Genomic DNA, 27,795 nt, shown 5'->3' on the forward strand with positions numbered 1-27,795 from the left:
GTTTCCGGGTCACCTTCAAAGGTAGCCCCACATAGAGCACATTGCAGTAGTCCAAGCAGGAGATAACCAGAGCATGCAGCACTCTGGTGAGACAGTCTACATCTTTGTCACTAGACAGCCCACGTTTTTTACAGTGGTACCTCGGGTTAAGAACTTAATTTGTTCTGGAGGTCTGTTCTTACCCTGAAACTGTTCTTAACCTGAGGTACCACGTTAGCTAATGGGGTCTCCTGCCGCCGCGCGATTTCTGTTCTCATCCTGTTGCTTAGAGAGGGCTAAGAAGCAATCAAGATTGCTTGTGGCAATTCACATTCACCGCTAATGTGGACTTTTGCCACTTTAATATGTGGAAACATTGAGCCTGTGCAGGTGGTGAATGTCCCCATATATGTGAAGAGGACAGTATTGAGGACAAACTTTGTTTTGGGACAACTTTCTAAGATCCTGTGTGATAGATAGTCTCTCGGAAAAGATTAAAGATAAGCAAAAACAGGAGTTGATTGGTAACTGAACTGGACAACAGGGTCGAAGCAACTGCTTATAGACATTTCTGAAGGCCTGGGCCACTCCCACTCCCCACGTGATTGGCTGTCTAAACTTCCAAGCTGTGAATCAGGACTCAGAGTTTAAGGGCCAATGGCCGAGCCCAAATCCAGAAATGTTCTGTGATTGGATATCATGTATCGAATCAGAACACAGGAGCTCAGAATCCTTAGTCCAGACTCGAGACCACTGAATACATAACAGGCCCCATGGCATTTTCAGGAGACTGGCTGACTATTGATGTGTAACCACAAAACTCAAGAACTGTCCCGCCTGCTAGAATTGAGCTGAGGGATCCCCTTGTACCCTTGGAGATCTTTCGAAAAGCAAAGACACGTAGGATTTTGCCTTGATAAGAAAAGAAACAAGAATCAGTGATGGGGGAAATTTTGTTCTGGGGCTCAGCCCCTGCACTTCCTCCTACTGCTAGCACTCAGTCGTGTGCTAAGTACAAAGATCATGCCCCTTTTGGACTTCCAAAGGATGGGGAAACCCTGCATTTAAAGACACAGGACAACAATGGGATGGGGCGGATTTCATGCGGACGCCAATATATTACAGTCAAACCTCAGCTCCCGAACGCCTGCGTTTTGGAACGTTTCGGCTCCCGAACGTTGAAAACCCGGCACATTTCAAAACGATTGTGAGGCAAAGTAAGAGTCCATCAGTTCCTGAGGTGAAATTTTGGGGTGGGGAACGTCTGACCTCTGAGCACATCTTGCCCCCTCCCCAAGTCTTCCCCATTTGGTCCATGAGGCCATTCTCACATGCAGGTAAGGGGTGAGGCTTGACTGATAGGACATGGCTTTCCAAAGCTGCTTTCTTTGCACAGCCCTCAAAGCATGGGACTAGTTGTCAGGATCCTCTGAAGAAATGCAGAAACCAGGGACCCATTGCTAAGCAGGATGGCTCCCCCTTCATATCAGCGCAGAACATCCCATTCAGTTGGGCTGAGCCATGGCACTCCTGGCAGAGAGCTCTTTGGTGAGCCAATACTCAGTACTAAGTAGAATTGCCCATCCCTTCAGATCCTTCTGAGCACTAAAAAAGGAGGGAGAGGTTTCTTCCCTTCCCTGTGAAGCCCAAGCTTGCTGAGCTCTCCAAGAGAGAGGTGGGGGCTCCCAAAGGCTTCCCCTCCTTCCTTTAAGCCTGATCTCACTGCAGTCCTAAAAGGGGGAGACTCTCCAAGACTGTAGTGATATTAGGCTCTTTCCCTCCTCCCTTTTAGGCCTGATGCCTCTTTGTTGGTAGTGAAAGGGGTTTTGACCCAAGATACAGATCCCAATAAGGATCTGGCACACGGAGTCCAAAAGTTTCCCACCTATTCAGCCTAGCTGGAGAGAGCCAACCTGAGGAAGCTGGCACAAGCTTCTATCTAGATGCTTCAAGAAATAGGGTGGGGGCCTGGCAGCGAAAGAGAAATTCTAACAAGGCTGATGCGCCTGATAGCTAACCTAAAAAAAGCATCTAATTACTAAATATATATTCTTTTTCATGGAGCACATAGTTAAACTATGGAACTTGTTCCCACAAGAGACAGTGAAGGCCTCGAAACATCGATGGCTTTAAAAGAGCATTAGACACGTCCTTGGAGGAGAGGGCTATCAATGGCTACTAGCATTGATGGCTATGCTCTGCCTTCACAGCTGGAGGCAGAAATGCTTCTGAATACCAGTTGCTGGAAACCACAGGAGGGGAGAGGAAATGAGCAATGGGGACACCTTCTGTATCTGCGCTTCCCCATGCAGGGAACTTTGACACACTCCAGCGCTGGTTTGCTCAAACAGCTTATGCTTTCCCCCTTTGTTTTGACTTCATGGATGCTCTTCCTGCTACTCGTCTCCTAATGCCAAGGTCTCCAAGCAAGGGTTTGATAAACCCAGATCAAGCCATGCTCTTCCCTCATCCATCCAGTTGGGCATTTCATTCCTGGCTCGAAGCACTTAACTGTTCCTCCAAGGAGCGCCTTTCAAGTAGGCTTTCAAGATGGGAGGAGTACAAGCATCAATGCTGCCTCAGGAAGAAGATCTGTATGGTAAATAGAAGCTTATGTATGGCTATTGATCTGGATCCTCTGTGTCAGCTGCAGGGAACCTTTGGCCCTCCAGATGTTGTTGGGTGACAACACCTGTTAGTCCCAGCAAGCATGGCCAGGGATTATGGGAGCTGTAGTTCCCCAGCATCTGGAGGGCCAAAGATCCCCTACACCTGCTGTATATATTAATACTACTTAGTAGTGCTGCGTATCTTAGGAAATCATTTTATGAGCCCGTCACTCAACCACCCAGTGGCGTAGCTAGCCGCTCAGGGGCCCAAGCCACCACGTCACTCCCAGGAGAGATGCGTGGCTCGGGCGCGCTTCTGGCCCCGCGGGAAGTGCTGCCCCCTGTGGTGTGGCACCCAGTGCCCCCCTCCCCCCCCAGCTACATCTCTGCACCCACCTCTTGGGATATCCTGGGAACAAGGCTTGAATGGTAAAAATTAACTGCGCTCAGTGTTATTTTTCTAGAAAAAGAGGTGCCAGAACTCACCACGAACGCTTCCCTTGTTCTTTTACAATGGCAATGGCACCAACCTGAGAGGCGCCAGAACTCAGTTCCAGTGAGTTCTGGCTGGGGGGAAAAGCTGCACTATATTTTTTTCCTCTAAGGCTGGAGCTTCAATATGTGGCATGTGGGTGGGTGGGTACATTTTCTCCCTCACCTCAAGCAGCCCTGTTTGTGTTCTTGTTATGCTACCATTATAGTTCCTGAAATGAGCTGGCAGTTGGCGTTCTGTTGAATGCATATTGCAGGCGGATGCAGTGAAATTTGCAGCCGGGGTTAAGGGATTCCTATCAAAGCCAGATGTTTGGTGCGAAGAGGGCTTCTCTAAGGAGGTACCGGCTCTTCCAGTGGGAAGTGCAAACCATGCCATACGCCTTGTGTACTGTACTCAAAATGGTCTTGCAAGATCAGATCAAAATCCTACCTGGTTCAGCATTCTCCCTCTCCTTCCTTCTGTCTGTGTCCTTTTAAGCAGAGCAACGTTGGTCTACTCCCTGCTGCTGTATTTCCCTTGGGGAGAAGCAGAAAAGGCTCCCTATCTCTATTCCCTATTGGTTCCCTGTATTCCAACCCTTTAAATCACATCATAGGTCATCCTTTGCTCCCCCTCCCTTTCCCCACTGTTTCAAGAATGACTTTTCCATTTTTGTTCCTAGATTATCCATGGGATAAATCCAATCAGAAATCAATACAAATAGACTTGGCAAAGTTTAAGGAACTGGATGCCTATGCACAGAAGGTATGCTGTCTCTTATTGTGATATATGCAGCAAGGAATTTGCTAGGATGCTGAGGTTTTTAAGGTGCATTTGGAATTTGAGAGTGCTTTCAAGTGCCCTCTCCTGATAGGAGGCAATTACTTCTGTTCAGATGGAAGGTCCGAACTGGGAACATCATGAGTCACAAGACCCTCCTCCTGATTTCCAGAAAACTAACACGGTGGAGCACCTAGAACCCTTAACAAACCACAGGATTCTCTTTCTCTCTGTGTGCGTGCGTGAATTAAATGCATGTATATACACCCATATTTAGTTATTTTGCAGCATTGCTTTGCTTTAAAAATTCAGGAGACAGCTCCAAAGTCAGTTCGGAGGAGAGCTAGCAATCATAGGCAATATGAAAGGGTTTGAACGACTCCTCTCTCTTTCACAATTCACTTTCGATCGTATTTATACTACAGACTGAAATTGATTTGGTAGTTATTTCCTCTCCTCAGGGAACTCCGAGTACTGTACTTCTGTGAACAAGGCTAGCAGTCATTAACAGAAAATTCTCAGTGCCCTTGCCAAACCACAACTCCCAGGAATCTCTGGGGGGCCTCGCCAGAATTAAACTGGCATAAAATTAATATACTGGTGCAGTAATCAGCCCTGGGTTTCCCCCAGTGCTGTCAAGTGACAACAGTAGGGCCGGCTCAGGATCCAGGGTTGCCTTGGTCCCTCCCTGCCCCCATAATGCCCCCCCAGTTGTACTTCCACCCACCCAAAGGTGCAATGGGCAGTGGCGAAGCTCTGGCGTGGCTGGCGTGTGTCCTGGGGGCGTGGCACATCGCCTGTGGGAGCGTGACATGCACCCTGAGGGCGTGGCGTGCGGCACGGTCGGGGGGCGCGGGTGCAGCCGCGGGTGCAGCCGCAATGGTACCCCCTCCCCGATGGTGCCGGGGGCAGTGCGCTCCCCCCCCCGTTCCTCTGCCAGTAGCAATGGGGGAACTCTGCACTTGTGGGGAGACAGTAGCAAAGAGGATTTGGGTTTCAGCTGAAGATTGTAGAAATAACATGCCTGTGAACCCTGGAAAAAGGAAAGGTTAATCATGCGTCTCCCTTCAGAACAACTTCCCCCCCAAGGGTACATTTTTGACAAGTATAATAAATTCTTTGATCAATCAAGTAAAACACATACACTTAATCGACTAACTGTGCAATCGCAGTGAATTCAGCAAGGGACACTCTTGTAAGTGCACGCAGGATTGCACCCTAAAATTTCTTTAAACAAGTGGACTTAGGTAGAAGAAAGGAACTGGTACCCCCTCGTCCATATTAACTGCTTCCAAGTCTATTTACCTTCTGTGAAACAGGTGAATGTCAGGAATAGCGTGAAAAACCTGGTGAGTGTCTTGCTCCAAAAAGCCCACAGTGACCTGGAGAAAGTGTGAGCCATTTGGATGTGGATCTGCCACCATATAGGTAGGTGGGGGTACCACCTTTCTGCATACTTGAGTCCCCTTGCCTCTGACAACTTCCGGTATTAAAAGATCAGCCTTTGTCACTGCCCTGCGCCCATGAATCCAGCTCTGTAGCAGAGTTCTTTAGCAGACACCCAGTCCAGTGATTGCCAGCCAAGGAAGATGGATACGTAAGGTCATATCAAAGCAAGTTATATTCAGAGTAGACCGGCTGAAATCAAAGGATGTAAGTAACTCATGGACATTAAATTTAGTGGGTCTACTCCGAGCATGGCTTCTTTGCAGCTGTCTCGGGCATTTTCACCATTTCATAGCCAGTCACGTCAGCTCCATTTGCACAAAGGATTCTGGATTGTAACCTGTGTGGATCAGTGATTTGGTGTTTGGCTCACACAGAACTTGACTGGGATCTCTGTTCAGCCATGAATCTCAGAAGGGATCAGGAGGTGCTCACTGATAACAGAAATCACTGGGTTAAAGCTCACTGAAAGTGCCGCGGTAGCATTATTATCAATTTACGATGGGGTTGAAGGTTTGCAGGCTATGAAGGACTCGCTCACAAATTTATTGAAAGCTGCACGAATTATGATAGCTAGCAAGTGGAAGGGCAAGCAGAATATAAAATGGAAAAATGGTATGAAGAGGTGTGGGAGATATAGCTATTAATGATAAATGAACATGTGCCATTAAGGTAAGACGGGGAATATGCAGGAGGAATGATTTTGAGGAGATATGGAGGGTGTCTGTAGAATTTGTACTGTTACAACGGAAAGGGGTCAAACCATCGCTAGAGGTGTTGAAATTTTGGGAGGTTGGATAGTTACAATGGAATGGTCTCGCTGGTGGGGTGCACATTTTTATTCTTATTTATTTATTCTTATTACCTTGTCAAAATAAAGTAAAGGTCGCAGCACGGGAGGAGAGGAGGTGTCTCCCGACTCCTAACCCTTGCACCAGTGTGCATTTTTATTTGGCAACAAGACCCTGGGTCTACACAAAGCAGATTTACGAGTGCTTCCAGACTTTCTCTTTCGAGGTGCGATTCAAACACATATGGGCAAATTCATGTTGTGCAATCAAAAGTTCATTTGGAGCTCTTGCAAGACAAGCCACCCCACCCCCCAATCAGATTTTGGCAACCAGGAAAGATATCGAGAAACACGATGGAAAGTGTTGCAAAGTGTTGCCACCCCACAAGCAAATCAGAATGGGTGCTCATTGTCTTTATTTCTACAGAATATGATGTGGAAGGCTGCTATAACCTGGACAAGGTGTCATTTAAACCAGCTGATGTCCTTCAGTCAGGAAAGGCTATTTGCGGTGGATATGCTCGACTCTTTCAAGAAATGTGCAGGTAACTTCTGTTGGCTCCAGCCATCGTGGCAAGTGGTTGTTACTTGGCTGTAGCGATAGGAGATCTGGAGAGCCACAGGTTCCCCACCCCTTACCCTAGGCAGCTATCTCCATGCTTAGGCGTGATCAACTCGCACGTGACAGCCCTCGGAAATAAGTAAATCAATAGATTCTAAGCAGAAAATGGCGGGAGAGAGCTGGAGAGTCCTCATGGCTCATGAGGAGACCCTCCCCAGAACCCAAAGAGGACTTCAGTGGGAGCGGAGGAAGCCCCAAAGAGAACGGAGGCACAGTGGGGCTTTGTTTAGGCTGCTCAGCCTCCCCACCTAGTAGCTGACACACGTCACAGCATGGCAGCTGCTGTTGCTTTTCCACAGGTCCTCCAGCCAGCTCCAGAGCTTCACCTCTAGTTGAAAAGAGTGTTGTGGGGAGAGAGAGCTGGAGAGCAGGAAAAAATGAGCTTTTTTTAGTGTGTGCTCCCTACTTACACAGGGACACGGGTGGCGCTGTGGTCTAAACCACTGAGCCTCTTGGGCTTGCCGATCAGAAGGTCGGCGGTTCAAATCCCCATGACGGGGTGAGCTCCCGTTGCTCGGTCCCAGCTCCTGCCAACCTAGCAGTTCGAAAACATGCCAAAAAGTGCAAGTAGATAAATAGGTACCGCTCGGGCGGGAAGGTAAACGGCGTTTCCGCACGCTGCTCTGGTTTCGGTGTTCTGTTGCGTCAGGCTGGCCACATGACCCGGAAAAACTGTCTGCGGACAAACGCCGGCTCCCTCGGCCTGTAAAGTGAGATGAGTGCCGCAACCCCAGAGTTTTCTGTGACTGGACTTAACTTTCAGGGGTCCTTTACCTTTACCCTACTTACACAATTTTTGCTTATGTGCATGGGGTTCCGGAACATGACCCACCATGTAAGTGGAGGAATGCCCACACTGTGAATGATCCTGAAGCAAACTTGCATATATAGGGCTGCATTGAATTGAGTAGGTCCACTGGAATCCATAGACTTAAAAATTACTTGAATTTAATGGGTCTCTTCCCTGTGTGACTTAGTTCCTCATCCATACTTAGCTTTGCTCTGTGCTTTATAGGCACAGTTCCTGGCTTTCCAGGTCCGTGTCCAAATGTTGTTGTTGTTGTTTCATCCCAGGAAAACTTGTGTTTTCCTGCCAAATTGGAGCAAATGAGAATCTGTGGAGAACCTGATTGCTGTTTTCTCTGATCCAGCAAAATGAAGGACGGCCAATCCAGCCTATCAAAGCGGTGAAAGCAACCACTTGTCCTCTTGGTAGCAACACTGTTCCTGAATACCTTCCTTCCCCTCTCAGTATTGCAGGGATACAGTGCCAGTATTTGATAGGCAGCTGCAGCGTAAAGGGGAAGAGCGACCATGCCTGGAATGCTGTCCGCATTGATGGAAGGTGGCATCTCTTAGACTGCACCTGGGGAAGTGGCTCTGTGAATACTGCTTTTAGCAAGTTCACTTTCAGGTACGCTGTTAGGCAGACCAGGCAGAGCGTGGGACACACTGAGGGGATAGCAGAAGAAGAAGAGTTTGGATTTGATATCCCGCTTTCTCACTACCCTAAGGAGTCTCAAAGCGGCCAACAATCTCCTTTCCCTTCCTCCCCCACAACAAACACTCTGTGAGGTGAGTGGGGCTGAGAGACTTCAGAGAAGTGTGACTAGCCCAAGGTCACCCAGCAGCTGCAGGTGGAGGAGCATGGAAGCGAACCCGGTTCCCCAGATTACAAGTCCACCGCTCTTAACCACTACACCACACTGGCTCTCACAGTTAACTTCATTTGCTTTCAGGTGGTTTTGTTTTGCTTGAACCACTTGTCAGAGTTTGCAATTTGATGGTCGCAGGGCTGATTAATGTAAGCAAGTGCAATAAGAATGCTGCAGCTAGGTTGGTGACTGGGAGCGGCCGCCAAGACCATATAACACCGGCCCTGAAAGACCTACATTGGCTCCCAGTACATTTCCAAGCACAATTCAAAGTGTTGGTGCTGACCTCTAAAGCCCTAAATGGCCTCGGCCCAGTATACCTGAAGGAGTGTCTCCACCCCCATCCTTCAGCCTGAGGTCCAGCTCTGAGGGCCTTCTGGCAGTTCCCTCACTGTGAGAAGTGAGGTTACAGGGAACCAGGCCTTCTCAGTAGTGGCGCCCGCCCTGTGGAACGCCCTCCCATCAGATGTCAAGGAAATACAATAACTATCTGACTTTTAGAAGACATCTGAAGGCAGCCCTGTTTAGGGAAGTTTTTCATGTTTGAAGTGTTATTCCGTGCAGAGTGGCTGTGGAGGCCCGGCCAGATGGGCGGGGGTATAAGTAATATTTCATCATTATTATTATTATTATTATTATTATTATTATTATTATTATTATTATTATTATTATTATGCCATGGGCATGGAGTGTCCTGATGGCAGGGATAGATACCATCTATTCATCCTCTTTGAACAGTTCTGGAGTGTTGTGCTTATTCTGGGCTACATGTGTAAAATCTGGGGATTCTGGAGGCTGGATTGTTGCAACACAGCAGCTTCCTCAACCAGATGCCCTCCAGCTGCTCTGGATCACCACTCTGTTTGCCTGTCTGGCCCTGGTGCTGATTTAGGCATTATTATGAAATACTAGACTATTGCGCCTTCTCCTTTTGCAGGTACGATGAGTTTTACTTCCTTACTCGCCCCGCTCTGTTTATTAAGAAGCACTTCCCTGAGGACCCCAAGTGGCAGCTTCTGAAACAGACGGTGACACTGGAGCATCGGCATGATCTGACTTAAATGCAGAAGGACTGACCGTCGCAGTCATAAGAACATCAACCACTGAAAATGGGTAAAGTCAATTAGAAGCATCTGTCTTGTTCCCTTTGATATCACAGTTACATCCACAATCAGCCTCATGTACAAGCTGTTACTGCAGTGTATATAACAGGGATGGAGAACCAGAGGCCCTTTCAGAGGTCCTGCACTACAACTTATCCAGAATGCGGCAGCTAGACTGGTGACTGGGAGCGGCCGCCCAGACCACAGAACTTGAAAGACCTACATTGGCTCCCAGTCCATTTCCGAGCACAATTCAAAGTGTTGGTGCTGACCTTGAAAGCCACCTAAACGGCCTCGGTCCAGTAGACCTGAAGGAGAGTCTCCACCCCCATCGTTCTGCCCGGACACCGAGGTCCAGCGCCGAGGACCTTTTGGCGGTTCCCTCACTGCGAGATGCCAAGTTACAGGGAACCAGGCAGAGGGCCTTCTCGGTAGTGGCTCCCGTCCTGTGGAATGCCTTCCCATCAGATGTCAAAGGAATAAACAACTATCTGATGTTTAGGGAAGTTTTTTAATGACTGATGTTTTAATGTATTTTTAAGCTCCTGTTGGAAGCCGTCCAGAGTGGCTGGGGAGACCTGGTTGGGCGGTCGGTCGGGGTATAAGTAATAAATTATGATGATGATGATGATGATGATGATGATGTCCCATCATCCCTGACTATCATGTGGTTGATGGGACATAAGAATTCAGCAACATCTGGAGGAAATCAGATTGGCGAAGGCTGGTTTAGCACACCACCCCAGACTCTCAGCTGTGGTTAACGTTATAAAGTTATAGAGTTATTATAGAGTTGGAAGGGACCACAAGTGTCATTTTGCCTGACCCCCAGCAATGCAGGATTATTATTTTTGCCCCGTGTGAGGCTCCAACCCACGACCCTGAGATTAAGAGTTTAAACAAGCTAGCTGGATGAGCCGTGGTTTAAAGATGGCTTATCAAACCAATCAACCAGGGTTAACAATAAGCATAGTTCATCAGATTTGGGTGAGGCAACAAGCTGTGGTTAAGCCTAACGAGGATGTAGTTTCCAAACTCTTCACCGCTTGTGTAGAGGGAGGAGGGGGGGAATGTGTGAGCCCAAGGCTTGCTTTGGCTCATTCCCAGCATACTAAACCATGGTTTCACTTGACATCTGAACTGGGTCTGGAAGTATTCCATGCTCTACCTTAGATACCTTTGTTTGCCCCTATTGCTGATTTAGATAGTGTTGCTAAATACTGCACTATTGACCTCTCTTTTTCAGGTACCATGTGATTTACTTCCTCAACCACCCTGTTCTGATTATTAGCACTTCCCAGATGATCCCAAATGGCAGCTTCTGAAGCAGACTTCTGCACCTGCTGCAGCTTGAATGGAACCCGCCTACTGTGTAATTTGATATCCTTCAAGGACAGTCACTTGTCTCGGGTATCACTGCTAAACTGACCACGGTTTTGATGCACAGGGTTTTTAGCTTGACACAAAGTTTTTAAAAATGGAAAACATATATAATATATATAACATGATACTTGTTTCAATGAGCTAAAATCGATTGCAGTAGCTATTTACAAATTTACAGTATAACAAAGAAATCGGGGAGGTGTTCCAGGATTTCTTTTTAAAGGCCGTATCAAAAAATGAGTAAAGTGGGAAACCCTAGATTGATTTTGAAAAGCAGATAATGAAAGGGTACAATTAATGTTTAGGCATAAACTTGTTCATATAAAAATGTGTTGGATCCCGCCCCCCATCCTTTACAGTACAGCAACACAAATCATTAGCATTTTATCCACCATATTCTTGAGACACCCTAATGTGGTCCTATCCATTCACTTAAAGTAGCAGCAGATGTTTTTTATATATAGCAAACAGTAAATAAAAAGAGTACAATCCATAAATTGGTGCAAGCTTTTGGGGCTTGCCTTTGATTTCCCAGTGTGTTTGTAAATGCAATAAAGTTTCACTGTTCTTCGCCAAATGTGTCCTTGTGGTTTGTTCCTCTTGCTTGATTCAGTTGTTTAATATGTGGCAATCTAATAAATTTACAGTCGTATCTTGGCTCCCGAACGCCTTGCAAGTCGAACGTTTTGGCTCCCAAAAGCTGCAAGCCCGGAAGTGAGTGTTCCGGTTTGCGAACGTTATTTGGAACCCGAACGTCCAACGCGGCCTACGAGGCTTCCGATTGGAAGCCACGCCTTGGTTCCCAAACATTTTGGAAGACGAACGGACTTCCAGAACAGATTCCGTTCGACTTCCGAGGTACGACTGTACCTACAGCATAATCACATCTTACGCGCAGAGGCATATCTAGGGGTTCTCTATGTAGAGGTGAAGGGGGTAAGGTCCTGAAAACTGCTGCTACTTAGGGGTCTAAAACAGATACATTTTTACTTAGCTTTAACACACTTACAACTGTTATTTTCTAGTGCAGAGCAACAGGGACAGAAGGAACCATGAGAGAAGCGATGACTGGCTTCACGGTTTTTCCCACATAATGGTTTTTTACACGGCACGCGCACACATTGTGATTAATATTATGGCACTGTTACCACGCTGTGGACTTCAAACTTATTTCCTCACCCCAAATGTATTGATACATTGCCCAGCCTTAAAGTATGTGTGTGTGCTCTATGCAAAAATCACCATGCAGGAAAAACTGTGAAGCCAGCTAGTGCCTCAAAATTTAGCTGGTGCTCTATCACGATTTTGAAAACCAGGTAACATCTAGTCCTCCTCTCAACCCTTGTTATTCTTCGAAAAGAATTTGTCTAAGTTTGCTTAAGTAAGTGGCTTAAAAGTGTGGGTTTGGATTAAGAAAAGAGGAGAAATGATTCCCTACAACAGGTAACTTATCAGTTTTCGTGAAAGGTGTCAACTTTGAGAGAAAGCAGTATTATTTGTGATGGCTAAAAGGTAAAGGGACCCCTGACCGTTAGGTCCAGTCGCGGACAACTCTGTGGTTGTGCACTCATCACGCGCTATAGGCCGAGGGAGCCGGCATTTGTCCGCAGACAGTTTTTCCGGGTCATGTGGCCAGCATGACTAAGCCGCTTCTGGCGAACCAGAGCAGCGCACGGAAATGCCGTTTACCTTCCCGCCGGAGCGGTACCTATTTATCTACTTGCACTTTGACGTGCTTTCGAACTGCTAGCTTGGCAGGAGCCGGGACCGAGCACTATAGCCCTAAACTATAGCGTGTTTAGCTTACATGTAAATACGGCACTAGGGGCTGCCTGCCCTGCTCACTCTGCTAAGCCTAGACTAACCGATCCAATAGGAATCCAACCCCTGCGACAATCCAGTATTGTGTCCTACATTTCTAAGCAGTGAAAAGTTCTGGAGCAGCAATGCAGGGAGAAAGGGTACCAGGGGTAGGGGGGCTTGTAAACTGGCCACATATGGTTGATCTGTCTGGACTGAGATCAAGTCATACTCAAGCCACAAAGCTCTGTTTTGACGCTTCGTTCTTTGCTTGAATTCCCCAGAATATTTTGTTGGAAGCCTCCCAGAGTGGCTGGGGAAACCCAGCCAGATGGACGGGGTATAAGTAATAAATGATGATGATGATGATGATGATGATGATGATGATGAAAATAGTATAGGAATTAATACCAAAAAATACTACACCCCATTCCCTGCAAAAAGAAGGACGCCCTAAAAACAAACTGAGCACACCTCTTATATCAATCGGCAATGGGAACAGGAGATGGACCTTTCCATTAATTATATGTGGGCAGATCCACATAAAACATAGACTATGAACTGCCGAAATCTACCTGGCATGTAACGCCTTAAGAGAAAACATAATGAAAATGACCTACAGGTGGTACATGACCCCAGTCAAGCTTGCAAAAATTTACCATTCGCCCAATAATAAATGTTGGAAATGTAATGAGACTGAAGGTACTTTTTATCACCTTTGGTGGACCTGCCCGAAGATCAAAGCCTTTTGGGAAATGATCTATAATGAAATCAAGAAAGTCCTTAAGTGGACTTTTTCTAAAAAACCTGAGGCTTTCCTCTTGGGCATGGTCGGCCAATTGGTGCCAAGGAAGGATAGGACGTTTTTTATGTACGCTACTACAGCAGCGAGAATTCTTCTGGCAAAGTATTGGAAGACACAAGAACTACCCACTCTGGAAGAATGGCAGACGAAGGTGATCGACTACATGGGTCTGGCAGAGATGACCGGCAGAATCCGTGACCAGGGGAAAGAGACAGTGGAAGAAGATTGGAAGAAATTTAAAACATATCTTAAAAACTGTTGTAAAATTGAGGAGTGTTAAGATGTTAAGGAACAAAGAAATAGAGAATTGCAGCTGAAACCAATAAGTTAAAGAAAAAAAATCTAATGAAAGTGATTGGTTTAAATTAGATTTAAGAAGTTGCTGAAGAAATGTGAAACAAGGATGCAGAAAAGGGAAGGTATGGGGAAGTCCGGGAAGCAAGGTGTATGAAAATAAGGCTAAGAAATTATACGTGTTTATTTGTTTGTATGTTATTGTTATTGTCTTATTTATAGTTTGTTTTTATTATGTGTTTGGAAAATTAATAAAAATTTATTTCTTTAAAAAAAAGAAGAAATCTACCTGGCAGGGGAGGAAATGTGCAATTGGGACTCCAGGGAACTTTGACACACTGCTGTGCTGTTTTGTCCAAACTTGTTCTGCTTTCACTTTTGTTTGGGCGCCGTAAGTGCTGTTCCTGTTTCTCTTATCATAATGCCAAGGTCTCCATCAAAAGCAGAAATTGCGTGCACGAAAGTTGAAGCAACTTCTACGGAACAGAAACACAACGTGGCATTGTCTCATCGGTCTTGATCCATCAAGGGTGCTCTATTGTGTGCACGAAACATACCAGAGCTGCTGGGTGCGATGGCTATCAGGGCTTCAAGTAAAAGTAGTGATTATTTATTTCACCACTGAGGGAGGGTGGCACTCTGCGCATGCTCAGGCACTCACTCGTTTATGATGGCTTGAACATGAGAGGTAAGCGGAACAGCCGTGCACAAAGGCAGCATACCTCTAACGTAAGAACATAAAAAGAGCCTGCTGGATCAGGCCAATGGCCCAACTATTCAAGCATCCTGTTCTCACAGAAGCTGAGCAGATGTGTGTGGAAAACCCATAAAAATAAAATATCAGGGACGGGCAATCTGTGGCCATACAGATGGTCTCTGCCAGCATGGCTAATGGTCAGGGATGGTGGGCATTGCAGTATATGTTTTAATGTACATATTGTCTCATCCCAAGGATAACCATTTTGTAGCCTTTCAAGAGGAAAGGAGAACAAGGATCAACTCTGTCCCAGAAACAATCTGATGGGATGCCCATGTGTTGAAGGCATGCTGTCTCTTATTGTGATATATACAGTGTGGAATTATAGTCCTGTAAGGAATCTGCTAGAATGCTGAGGGTTTTTTCCCATGTGGATTTGGAATTTGATAGTACAGTGGTACATTGGTTCTCGAATGTAATCCGTTCCGGAAGTCCATTCGACTTCCGAAACGTTCTAAAACCAAGGTGCGGCTTCCAATTGGCGCCGGCGCCCTGGAAACAATAGCCGACAGCCACATCGGGCATTCGGCTTTCGAAAAAAGTTTGCAAACCAAAGCATTTAACTTCTGGGTTTGCGGCGTTCGGGTTCCGATTTGTTCGTCAACTGAGCCATTTGAGACCCAAGGTTCCACTGTGCCTTCAAGTGTCCTCTCCGGATAGGAGGCAACTTCTTCTGTTCACATTGAAGGTCCCAATGGGGAACAATGTGGGTCACACAAGACCATGCTCCTGTCTTGCACATGCTCTAACACAATAGGGCACCTGTTTACAGGTGTACACCTGTGTACCCAAGAAAAAGGAAAGCTTAAGCATCTTTCAGAATACTTTTTACCCAGGGGCAAGTTTTTGCCAAATTTAAGAAATTAAGTGGTCAATCAGCTAAAACACATACATTTAATTGACCAGCTGTGCAACCCTGAGCAGTTTTACTCACTGAGTAGCCCCACTGAGTTCAGCAAGATCACTCTTGTAAGTGCCTGTAAAATGCACCCCACATTTTCTTTAAACAATGTCAGGCTTAGAGAGAAAAAGGGAACTGGGTACTCCTTATTCGTCTCAACTGCTCCTGAATCTATTTCCCTTTTTGGCCTGGTGCCTAAAGGTGTATGATGAAGGTGCCAGGCAAGCATTCCACAAACAGGGAGCCACTGCAGATAAGGCCCGTTCTTGTGTTGCAGTGGCGTAGCGTGGGGGGTGCAAGGGGTGCAAGCCGCACCGGGCGCAACATCTGGGGGGGGGGCGCTCGCTGCCTCCGGAGTCGCCGAAGAGCCTTGGGCGCAGGCTGTAGCAGAGCCGCATGTCTCGCGGCGCCCGGCTGAAGGCGCCCGGCAGGCAGCGGCTCTCAGCGCTCACCGCGGAGGACGCGCCAGGCAACCCCTCCTCACAGCCCCGCCTCCGCCGCTGCTGCTGCTGCTGCTGGGCCGTTGCATTTTCCTCGCCTCTCTGCCCCCCTCCTCCTCCGGGCAAGCGGCGTCGTTTGGGCAGCAGCGCCAGCGGCAACTCGCAGGTTAGGGGGGGCGCAAATTACGTGCCTTGCCCCGGGTTAGGGGGCGCAAATTACTTGTGTTGCCCCGGGTGCTGACAACTCACGCTACGCCGCTGTTGTGTTGCCACCCTTTGGCCCTCTCGTGGGGGAGGCACACAAAGAAGGGCCTCTGATGTTTATTTCAGGGTCCGGGTAGGTTCTCATGGAGCGAGATCCTTCATGTCTTTGCTTTAGGAAAGAGGTACAAGGAGACCCCCTCAGCTCAGTTCTAGCAACTGGAACAATAATTCTTGATTATTGTGGTTATAGGTTAAAAAAAGGCCACTGTCCTGAAAATGCAGTGGGGCCTATTGTAGCTTTGCAAATCAGCCCACAAGTGAGGTGGGGGGAACTTTGATCTTTCAGATTTCAGAGGCGCTCTGCGCAAGGTCAAAATCCAGCAGCTCCCTGCCTCACCACCTGCTCTGCTCAATTCCCTACATCATAGTTGCGACACCCTGCAGTGCCCCCCCTTGGCTTGATGCCCAGTTTGGCAGAACTGGCTGCACTGCCCTAGATCTGCCTCTGCCACAAGTTACTAGTCCTCAACATTTCACTTGCTCACACTGACTTCCTTTAGGTACCCATGTCCATGTTTTCTTTCTATCTATCTATCTATCTATCTATCTATCTATCTATCTATCTATCTATCTATCTAATTTATTACGGTTGGAGACCAACTCATAAAACGCACTTGGGGGTACAGTCACAGAAGAAAAACAGAGAATTAAAAATGTACAACAATAAATTTAAAAACAATGTACAACAATAAACTATCGCAGGGAGTTGACCCAGAGTCACCCATGGAACCGAGTTTGGGGATTTTCATAACAAACTAGTTTGAGTTGGGAGATGGTCTGTGCCTACAGATCTGTACACAGAATCTGGCGACCATCCAGGTCGTCTTCTGATCTTTGCCTAACAGGAAAAGGTCAAGTTTTTGCTTTTCCGGGAGGTTGGCGAGCCTCACCAGCAGGGGATCAATGGTCTTACTACGTGCCTCTTCATAAAAGAGACATCTAAAGAACAAGTGCTCTGGGCTTCCTATCTCTCCCAATGGGCAGGCGCAAAGACTCTGAGCATATGGGACTTCTTAAAGGCTCCTTCCAGGACCTGCGAGGGCAGAGCCGAGCTTCTGGCGAGTGTAAAGGCTCTTCTTGCATTTTTAGATACGAGAAAGAAGAGATATGCTGCCGGTGCAGCTATATATCTCTCGATTTCTCAAATTTTATAGTCGGGGCACCTTGCGCAGTCCTGTTGTCTCTCGGTGTCTAAGATTCTTTGCCTGACCGTGGCTTTTGCCTGGCCCAACCCCAGGCTCAGAAGGGCTTGAGGGGCAAAACCCAGTTTCTGAAGGGTGTTCAGGTCTGCAGTCTGCCAGCCTGACTGGAATTGATCGCAGAGGATCAATGGGGCTATCCCTCGGGGGAGCAGATTCAATGTCAGCCATTTGTAGATTGATGTTAGGCAGATATAAGCCTCCACTCTCATCATCCCCGTTTCGAGTCTAACCCATGCGTTTGAAACACATCTGGGGACTTGTAGGAGAGCTCTAAGAAGTTTGGATTGCACTCTCTCAAGTGGGGAGAAAGCAGAGGAAGGCGGGCCCAGAAAGGATCCATAAAGGAGCTGTGCCAAAGTTTTGGCCTTGTATAATTTTAGAGCCGCGGGGATGACGGAGCCCCCTTGTGCTCTGAAAAATTTAAGGATACAGTTTGCGGTTTTTCCTGCTGAGTTCCCGATGGAGTTTATGTGAAGTTTGTTGGTTCCTGAGGCCTGTACCACCATTCCTAGATACTTATAATTTGTGACTTGTTCTAATTTATGGCCTTAGAGTTCCCAGCTTCTAAGCTTTGGTTTTGCCCCAAAAGCAAGTATCTTGGTCTTTTGATAGTTGATTTTGAGACATTCAGTTTCACAGTATGCTGCGAGCTTCCTTAGCGCTCTTTTGAGTCCAATGGGGGTTCTAGATAGAATTACTGCCTCATTGGCATATAGCAGGACCGAAATATGCTGATTTGCGAGCTTCGGAGGGTGGAGTTCTGAGTCATTGGGTGCAGATACTAAATTATTTAAATAGAAATTGAATAGTAGAGGGGCCAATAGGCACCCTTGCCTGACTCCTTTGAAGGTTTTAATGGGGTCTGTTAGGTGTCCTAGGCGGCTACACCTGACTCTAAGAGCCGTGTTTGTGTGGAGTGCCTGAATTAAGAGCAGAAGCTTTCTATCTATATTGGTACCCTGTAGTCTGTCCCAGAGTCTGGTTCTGGAGACTATCTGTCTATCTATCTATCTATCTATCTATCTATCTATCTATCTATCTATCTATCTATCTATCTATTCAATGTTTAGGGGTACTCTCATTTTCTTACTCATATTTAAACACGGCCCCTCAATGAGGCCAAACCAGCTTTTAAATCCATTGTATTTTCAGACATAGTCAGGTTTATTAAGGTGAATGAATAGGGCCTGCCAAAAGGGCCCGAGAGCATAAACTCACCACTGCCCTTACCTGCTTTTCTTGCCATTCCCATCCATCCCTCACCGTTCATTTGTATAAAACTGGAGAGAAACACTCTGGAGAATTCACTGAACTGTTATTCTGTGACCTGAAAAGTTCCCTCCAGGGGCTGTGCCTGGAATGAGCTTCTGCTTCCTAACTATCCTAGGATTCCGGTCTGCCAGGCTTACCAGTTCCTGGTAAATAGACACTCCATGGACCAGTCAGTTGCTTCATTTCACAAACCCTGCTTTTGTAAGAGGCCCAAACAAATCAAGATGCTCTGGTTACCTTTTCGGCATAGATGCTCAGCAGGGACATCCAGGTAATGATTCTTCTCCCTTGGAGAAGACTTCTCAGTGCACCTAGGAGAAACAGGTAAGTTGTTTCATTTCCTTGCTGGAGAAAGGCTGAACTTTATCTCTCTCACACAATGCAAATGCAAGCAATCATATCATTTATAGAGGTTGCTTAGGGAAAGAAATTTATACAGCCAAGGTGTGTCACCATCACAACGGCATAGCAGTGTGAATTTGGAGAGTAACGGGGAACTCTGCATTTGTGTAATCAAGGAATAAAGTCCCAAAGGGGAGGAGTGAGGGAATAAGGTGGCTTGAACTCCGTCAGGAGGAAAGATCACCCAGATGTGGCCTGCGTATTGTCCTACCCAGTGCTTTTTTTCCTGAGGGGACGCGAGGGGCATACGCATACCCCTAAACATCTTGTGAATCTACGTTTGGCCTCATTGCGGGGCAGTATTTCAATATGCCTAGGAAAATGAGAGTACCCCTAAACATTTTTTTTTTTTAAAGGACTGGCTTTTTAAAAAAGCACTTTCTTTCTGTATTGTCGCCCCATAATTTTTCACTGCTTAGAACAGGGGTTCCCAGAGTGGGCACAGGCTGTGGGATTAACCAGAGGGTGCTAGGAGGCAAGAGGGGCATTGGGGGTATAACTATCAGAATTTGAAAAACTGGTATCACTCGATCAAGCTCATCGATTTTACTGATTTAATTGAACTAAATAGTTTTAACTGGATTTGGAATAAATGTGCAATTGATCGTTGCTGTTTTGAATTTTATTGCGTTATTATCTTCCTTAGTTGGTCATGCAAACCACTATTCTGGATACCGTTGTACCTCTGCTCCCGAATGCCTTGGGAGTTGTAATGGTTCTAGGGGTTGCTCGTGCGTAAGCTTGTCCCAACACCTGGCTGGGTTGCCTGAGTGAACCTTTCCTGTCCGAGCAGCCACTCACCCGTGGCTGTCTCAATCGCTGGCAGAATCTGTCAGTGGGCGTTTCTTAAACTTCTTCCAGCAAAGAAGCTCTTTGACGCCCAATCTCCTCCTACTCTCCCTGCGCGGAAGCCTTCTGCGCAAGGAGGGCGTAGGCAGCGGAGGACTCTTCCTCTCCCCGCTGGTCCCCGGCAAGGAGTCATGGGACCGCCTCGCCGATTCCCCCATCTGCCCCCCTTCTCCACTGGAGCTACGCTGATTCCCTTCCCCAGAAGATGGGCTGCCTCTCCCACTCCCGGGACGCTCTCTGGGATCCCTTTGGAGCTTGCTCTTTCCCTCGGACCCTGATGGCAGTTCCCTGACATCCACCTCCTCCTCAGGACCCCTCCCACCCCGGGCGCGATTTTCCGGCACAACCTCCTCCCTCTCCTCGGCCGACGATGCGGGGAATTCCCTGAAAGAGCTGGCATCATCTTCTGAGGATTCAAAACCAGCCTCCCATCCGCTCGGATCTCTTCCCGCTGGTTGAACCTCCCAGTCTGATTCTTCTCCCTTGGACACCTCCTCTCCCTCCTCTTCGGAGGCAGGAAAACCCACAAAATCCCCTTCGTCATCCATGGGTCCAAATTCCTCCTCCCAGAATCTCACTAATGGTTTGGGCTTATCCGGGAACAAACTGTGGAATTCTTCCACCAGATACCCGTCAGTGATTGATTCAGCAGGGACCCAAGTGTTTTCCGACCTAGGTTCCCCCTCCCAGGCTACCGAGTACTCTACCTGGCGACCTCGCCACCTTGAATCGAGTATTTCCGTGGCTTCGTTACAGTGTTCCCTCTCCTCTACCCGCGGGTGGGTGGTAACCCCTCCCTCCCGTCCCGGGAATTCCCGCCCCTTCCTGTAAGGTGAAAGTAGGGACCTATGGAACACCGGATGTATCTTCATGCTGTCAGGCAACTTGAGTTTAAATGCCACTGGGTTCACCTGCTGTATTACCTCAAAAGGCCCCAGCCGCCTCGGCTGCATCTTCTTGCACCCTCCCTTTAGGGGCAACCCTTGGTATGACAACCACACCCGGTCTCCCACCCGTATGGCCTCCCCCTCCTGATGGTGCCTGTCCGCCTGCCTCTTGTAAACTTCCTTGGCCCGCTCCAAGTTCAGCCTTAGTTGCTGGTGGTGTAAGGCCTCCATTTCCTCCACAAATTGCTCAGCCGCAGGTACACTCCATCCTTCCTCCCCCGGGAATGCCCTGGGGTGACACCATGAAAGGGCTCATTCCCGTGGACACGTGTTCAGCGTTATTGTACGCAAATTCAGCCAAAGCTAATTTCACTACCCAATTGTTCAGTCTCTCACTGACATAGCAGCGTAGGTATTGCTGGAGTATGCCGTTCGCTCTTTCGGCTTGTCCGTTGGTTTCTGGGTGCCTCGCCGTCGAGAAGCTCACCTCAACCTGTAGCAAGCTCATGAGTTTCCGCAAGAACCGGGAAGTAAATTGTTTCCCGTGATCCGAGATTACCCTCAAGGGAGCCCCATGCAGTCTGAAAATGTGATCCACAAACAGCCTGGCGGTCTCCTCTGCCGTTGCTGCATGTGAGCAAGCTACGAAATGGCACATTTTAGTCAGTAGATCGACTACTACCATGACCGCTGTCTTTCCCCTTGACTTGGGCAGATCTGTCATAAAATCAATGGACACCACCTCCCAGGGCCTTCCCGGTGTGGGTAAGGGTTGCAGTAACCCCGCGGGGGTGGCCCTTTCCCCCTTAGCCCTCTGGCATCGGTCGCACCCTCGTACATATTCTCGTACGTCTTCCCTCACCTTTGGCCACCAGAACTGCCTGGTGACAAGTAGCATGGTCTTGTGCTGTCCAAAGTGCCCAGCTGTTGGGTTGTCATGGAGTTGCTTGAGTACCTTCCCCCTCAAAGTCTCCCCCGGTACATACAGCGCCCCCTTATAGTACAGTAGCCCTTCCTTTTCCTCAAACCCTCCATGGACTTCCTTTCCGTCCCTGAGCTCCCTAATTTTTGTCTGAGCAAACTCATCGTCTCTGGTGAGCCCTGCCAGTTCTCGTTTGCCAACCAACGCCCCCCCCCTACACCCACCGGTCCTCGGGTAATACGTGCCTGGTCTCTGGTGGCCCCTCTCCTTCCATGTACTCCGGTTTCCGGGAGAGAGTGTCTGCCCTTACGTTTTCCTCTCCCGGCATGTATCGGATCTCGAAGGAAAACTTGGCGAACTCCTGGGACCACCTGATCTGTCTCTGATTGAGCACTCGCGCGGTCCACCAGTATTCCAAGTTCTTGTGGTCAGTTCGGACCTGGAACTTGTGCCGCGCCCCTATCAACAGATGTTTCCATTGCCGAAATGCCGCATAGATCGCAAGCAGTTCTCAGTCATACACTGTGTAGTTTTGCTCTGACTTGCTCAGCTTCCTAGAGAAAAAGGCACACGGCCTCCAGTTCTGCTTGGCCCCGGGCTGCAAAAGGACCGCTCCAATGGCGTGGTCGGACACATCCGTCTCCAGTCTCATGGGCTTCTCCGGATCCACGTGCAGGAGCTGCTCTTCCGAGGCGAACGCCCTCTTCAGTTTTTCAAAGGATTGCTGCGCACCCTCTGTCCACGCGAACTTCTTTTTGCTACTAAGACAATCCGTTATGGGCGCCGTCAAGTGAGCGAAGTTCTTTATGAACTTCCTGTAGAAGTTGCTGAAGCCTAGGAACCTTTGCACGTCCTTTCTGTTTTGGGGGGCTTTCCATTCCAGCACTGCCTTCACCTTGCCCGGATCCATGGCTAGTCCTTTGTCTGACAGCCTGTACCCCAGGAACTCGACCTCCCGGGCGTGGAATTGGCATTTTTCCAGCTTGACCCACAACTGATGCTTCTTCAATCTCTGTAGCACCTCCCTGATGTCTCTGACGTGTTGCTTTTCATTGTCCGAATAGATTAAGACGTCGTCCAAAAAGGCTATGCAATTCTTGTACAGCAGGGGCCCCAACACATGATGCATGAAGGCTTGAAAGCAGGCAGAGCCCGATTGTAATCCAAATGGCATGACTAAGTACTCAAAAGCCCCCAGGGGGGTGAACATGGTCGTTTTCCATTCGTCCCCCTCCCTTATCCTAATCAGATTGTAGGCTCCCCTGAGGTCCAGCTTGATAAAAATCTTCCCCTGCCTCACACGTGTCAAAATATCGTCAATCCTGGGCATTGGGAAAGTCACGGGTTCTGATACCAGGTTTAGGGCCCGGTAATCCACAACTAATCTGTGCTGATTAGTCTCCTTTTTGTCCACAAAGAACACTGGATTGCCCCCCATCGCCTTAGATTCCCTTATGAAACCTCTCTTCAGGTTCTTGTCAATAAACTGCCGCAGCTCCTGCATCTCCCGGTCGGACATGGCATACAGCTTACCCACTGGTAACTGAGCCCCTGGAAGCAGGTTGATTTGGCAGTCAAAGGGCCTGTGGGGGGGCAGCTTATCTGCCTCCCTCTCGCTGAAGACCTCCTTCAAATCAGCATATTGTGGTGGCACCTCCCCTTTTTGCCCCAGGGCCAACCCAGCCACCCTGGCCACAGTCATTCTTGGTTCCTTCCCTCCCAGACACTGCTCTAAGCAGTAAGCTGACCCAAAGGTGACCAACCGCTGATGCCATGACACCACTGGGTCATGCATTGCCAGCCAGCTCATTCCCAGTATTATTGGGGGTCCTGCCAGCGTGGCCACGTGAAAGGCAATGGTTTCCGTGTGCCTGGAGACCCTCATTCTCATTGGCGGTGTCTGGTGTGTCACTTCCCCTCCCAGGAGTTCCCTGCCATCGATGGTGGTCACCTGCAAGGGAAAATCTAGTGGCAACAGGTGGAGTTGGTGCTCCAGAGCAAAGTCTCTGCTGAAGAAATCACACGAGCTGCCAGAATCTAGCAGTCCCTTCACTTTGACGGGGTGCCCGTTTGGGAGTTCTAGCACCACCTCTATGGCTATAGCTGCCTTGGGGGGGGGTCAGGCTGGGGCACTTCTATTGGTTGCTGGCCTGGCTGCTGCCCCTGCTGGTTGGCAGCCAGGCGTTGTCGTTTCCCTGCACCTGCCCCTCCTCCCCCTTCTCGTCGTGGTCTGCAGCCCCCATCATGCCTTGCCAGGCCTTTCATTGAGGGCAGACCTTTGCAAAATGTCCCAGTCGCAGACAGAGGAAACACTTCTTGGTAGTTTTCCACTCCTTCCCCTCCCTTTTCCGCCCTTCACCAGCGTTTGAAACTTCACACACGCGCGCTCCCTCAATTTCCATCAGCTCCGCCGCCTGGGAAGGCTCCCTCGGCATCTCTGGAATGCGGTTGTCATGGAAACATTCCGCCCTTATCTCCCGCTTCTTTTGAGCCCGCGCTTCCTGGCGTACACCGATTGCAAGCACAGTCTTTGTGAGTTCATCCATCGACCACGGGCGGGGCACTCGGGACAACTCGTCTTTCACTTTGGGGGACAAACCCGCTTCAAACAACATTTGCATTGGTTCAGAGTCCAGATCCCACCCGAGCTTGTGGACTAACATCGCGAAACGCGACCAGTAGTTTCTGACGGACAGGCTTCCCTGCTTGCACCCCATCAGCTCCCGTCTCGTCACGCTTTGGTCCACCTCGCCGGAGAACATCGCGTCCATCCCTTGGTAGAATTTCTTAAGATCTTTCAATGCATCATTCTGCGTCGCCATTAGGGGCCTGATCCATTCACGCGCCCCATCCTGCAGATGTCCCACAATGTAAGCCACCCTCTCCCCGCCAACATCAAAGTCATTTTTCTGCAATTCCAAAGCGTACTGAATTTCCGTTCGGAAGGCATTGTAGTCTTGGGGCTTTCCACCAAACTTGTGTACCAGCCCCTGAACCTTCCTTCCTATCGGGGTGGCTCTGACCTGTGCATCCTGAACCCGTCTCTCCTCCAGCCGCGCCGTCAGGGTAGCTACATGCGCCTCCAGGTCTCGGTTCCTCTCGGCCAGACCTCGCACCAGGGCTTCTTGCTCTGTCCCTCTGGCCGGCTCTGTTTGGCTCATCTTGCTGCCTCTCCGGGGCTGCACACAAGCAACATCAGGGACTGACGGATTGCTGTAATGGTTCTAGGGGTTGCTCGTGCGTAAGCTTGTCCCAACACCTGGCTGGGTTGCCTGAGTGAACCTTTCCTGTCCGAGCAGCCACTCACCCGTGGCTGTCTCAATCGCTGGCAGAATCTGTCAGTGGGCGTTTCTTAAACTTCTTCCAGCAAAGAAGCTCTTTGACACCCAGTCTCCTCCTACTCTCCCTGCGCGGAAGCCTTCTGCGCAAGGAGGGCGTAGGCAGCGGAGGACTCTTCCTCTCCCCGCTGGTCCCCGGCAAGGAGTCATGGGACCGCCTCGCCGATTCCCCCATCTGCCCCCCTTCTCCACTGGAGCTACGCTGATTCCCTTCCCCAGAAGATGGGCTGCCTCTCCCACTCCCGGGACGCTCTCTGGGATCCCTTTGGAGCTTGCTCTCTCCCTCGGAAACTGATGGCAGTTCCCTGACAGGAGTCAAACGTTCTTTTGGAAGCCGAACGTCCAGTGGGGCTTCCACGGCTTCTGATTGGCTGCAGGAGCTTCCTGAGGTCAATCAGAAGCCGCACTGTAGCACCCTGCTTGTGGTTAACGCTTAGCTGGAATGAAATATTCAACGCAGCAATAGAGAATTTAAAATAATTATTTATTTGTCAGACAAATAAATGAGAGGCACAGTGGTATATGGTTACCAAGCTCTGGCCTGGCCTCCTGCCATTATGGCCAGCCCTTATATTCCCTTAATCCAGCCCCCTTTGCTCCTCCTGTGGCTGCCTCTGTCCAATCAGCCTGGTTGGATTTCCTATTGGCTGATTGCTATATCCAATCCTAAAAGATACACCCATATCCTCCTGTCCTTATATGGAACACAAAGAGCTATATATTGTTACATCTATAAATGACAAATAAGTAGTAATATATCTTACATGTGTCTCAACAAGGAATCTTAATTACCAGCTCACCTCTTGCCCTCCTTGCCCTATTGCCTTCTAAAACAAATGGTTAATCTTAAATTTTTATCTTAAACATATGTCAAGGATCTTGAGTTTCACATCAACATTGAAAGATCTCCTTCATTTGAAGGTTTCTAAACAAATGTCTGACAGCCATATATCAGGACAGCTTGGATGGCGTCTTCCTGTCTGGCTGGAGGGCTAGGCTGGTGTCTGACTTAATTCCAGGATAAATACAACTCTTCTAGCATTTGTTAAATCCTTTGCATAATTATATTTAAGCCAATATATTTAATACACAACACAAGTAGCCTCTTAAAAGGAATAAGGCCTTTGTAAAAAAGGAACTCAGTTTAAAACAGTTTCAGAAGAAACCTCTTTAGTTTACATCTCCCCCCCCCTTCTCCAGCCAGTTGCTTTGTTTCCATTAGCTCTTCCCAACATTTATTGCCCTTAAACTCTCTCTCTTTAAGAAAGAAACAGCTTTAAAAGACTTCCCAAAATTTCTGCCAGCTAGATGCTTCTCCATTTGGCCTTTAACCTTGGAAAGAAGATCTGGCTCATTTTACTGGGAGGCACATTGGCATTATTTTACTATTTACTCATTCCTAATTATATTTATCTCTGCCTTTGTTATCTTCTGTAACATGTAGGGTCAGTGTCCTTACTCAGTCTGTAATTTCAGCTTTTACGACTTTGAGAATTGTTTTCTGCTATCAATCAAAAGGGGCCCCTTGTCTAAGAGGAAAACACTGTCAGTGTTTTCTTAAGCAGCTAGCCTTCTTGCCTGGCATGAAACTTTTGAAAATCTAAGCCCTCTTTAATATACAAGTCCTGATCAAACATTAATAAAATGCAGGCTTATGCCTGATGCCTCAGCACTTTGGTTTCCAAACGTTTCAGAAGTCAAATGGACTTCTGGAACGGACTCCGTTCGACTTCCAAGGTACGACTGTACAGTGGAACCTCGGTTGTCGAACATAATCCGTTCCGGAAGACCGTTCGACTTCCGAAACATTTGACAACCAAGGATCAATTGCCGATCGGCAAATTCTTTTTTAAAAATGGAGTTCCGTTCGACTTCCGAGGTGCATTCAAAAATGGAAGCATTCGCTTCCGGGTTGTCGGCGTTCAGGTTCTGAATTGTTCGGCTTCCGAAGTATTCAACAACCAAGGTTCCCCTGTAATGCTTTTTATAGAGTGGGACTGTAGGAGGCACTGGGGATGAGTCTATGGAACCAAGCGGGCAGCAGCCCCAGAAAGTTTGGGAACCACTGGCTTAGAAGTCCAGAGTATGGTACAGGCAATCCTCGTTTTGCGTAAGGGTTTAGTTCCGGACCTCTGTGCAGCTTGGCGGACCGCATGTTCACTCCTTTTTTCACTCCTTTTTGTGACGTCTATATGACGTTTTAGGGCTATTTCTGGGTTTGGAGCCCTGCATGTGAGCAATATGGGGAACACAATCAGATGAGCTTACGAAAATAAACTCATGAGAGTTTAGCATATTATGCTTGTCACAAATACACACACACACACACACACACACACACACACTCAACAAATGAAAAGAAAAAGCCATATGTTTTAACTTTATTCTCTTCTTTGGAGTTCTTAGTGTTAAGAAACATGATGAGATGCTACTTGAAATGTGTTTTACATGCAGTATTTCTTTTGATCAACATAACACCACAATGTGCAACTTACCTAGCATAAAAGTGTTGTCATGTGTGTCATTTAAACCTCTTTTTAGGACTGCCATAATCACTTCCCTGACTTTACCTTACTAGATTGCCAAAAACACAAGTTGGCCCTCGTGCTTCTGCTTTATTTGGGTTCCCAACTTACTATAACTATGTTTAAAAAATACAATATGCATTTAAACATGACATTCTTGCTTTTGTCTTGAGAAACTTTATTTGAAAAGCTATCAGTCACGATTACAATTGGATGGTATAGCAATAACTGCAGAAATCAGTTTCTTGCACAACAGCAATTATTATTTGCTAAAGTAATAGTTCTGCTGCTCTGG

Source organism: Podarcis bocagei (genome assembly GCF_964188305.1).
Source record: "Podarcis bocagei genome assembly, chromosome: W".
Taxonomy (NCBI): Eukaryota; Metazoa; Chordata; class Lepidosauria; order Squamata; family Lacertidae; genus Podarcis; species Podarcis bocagei.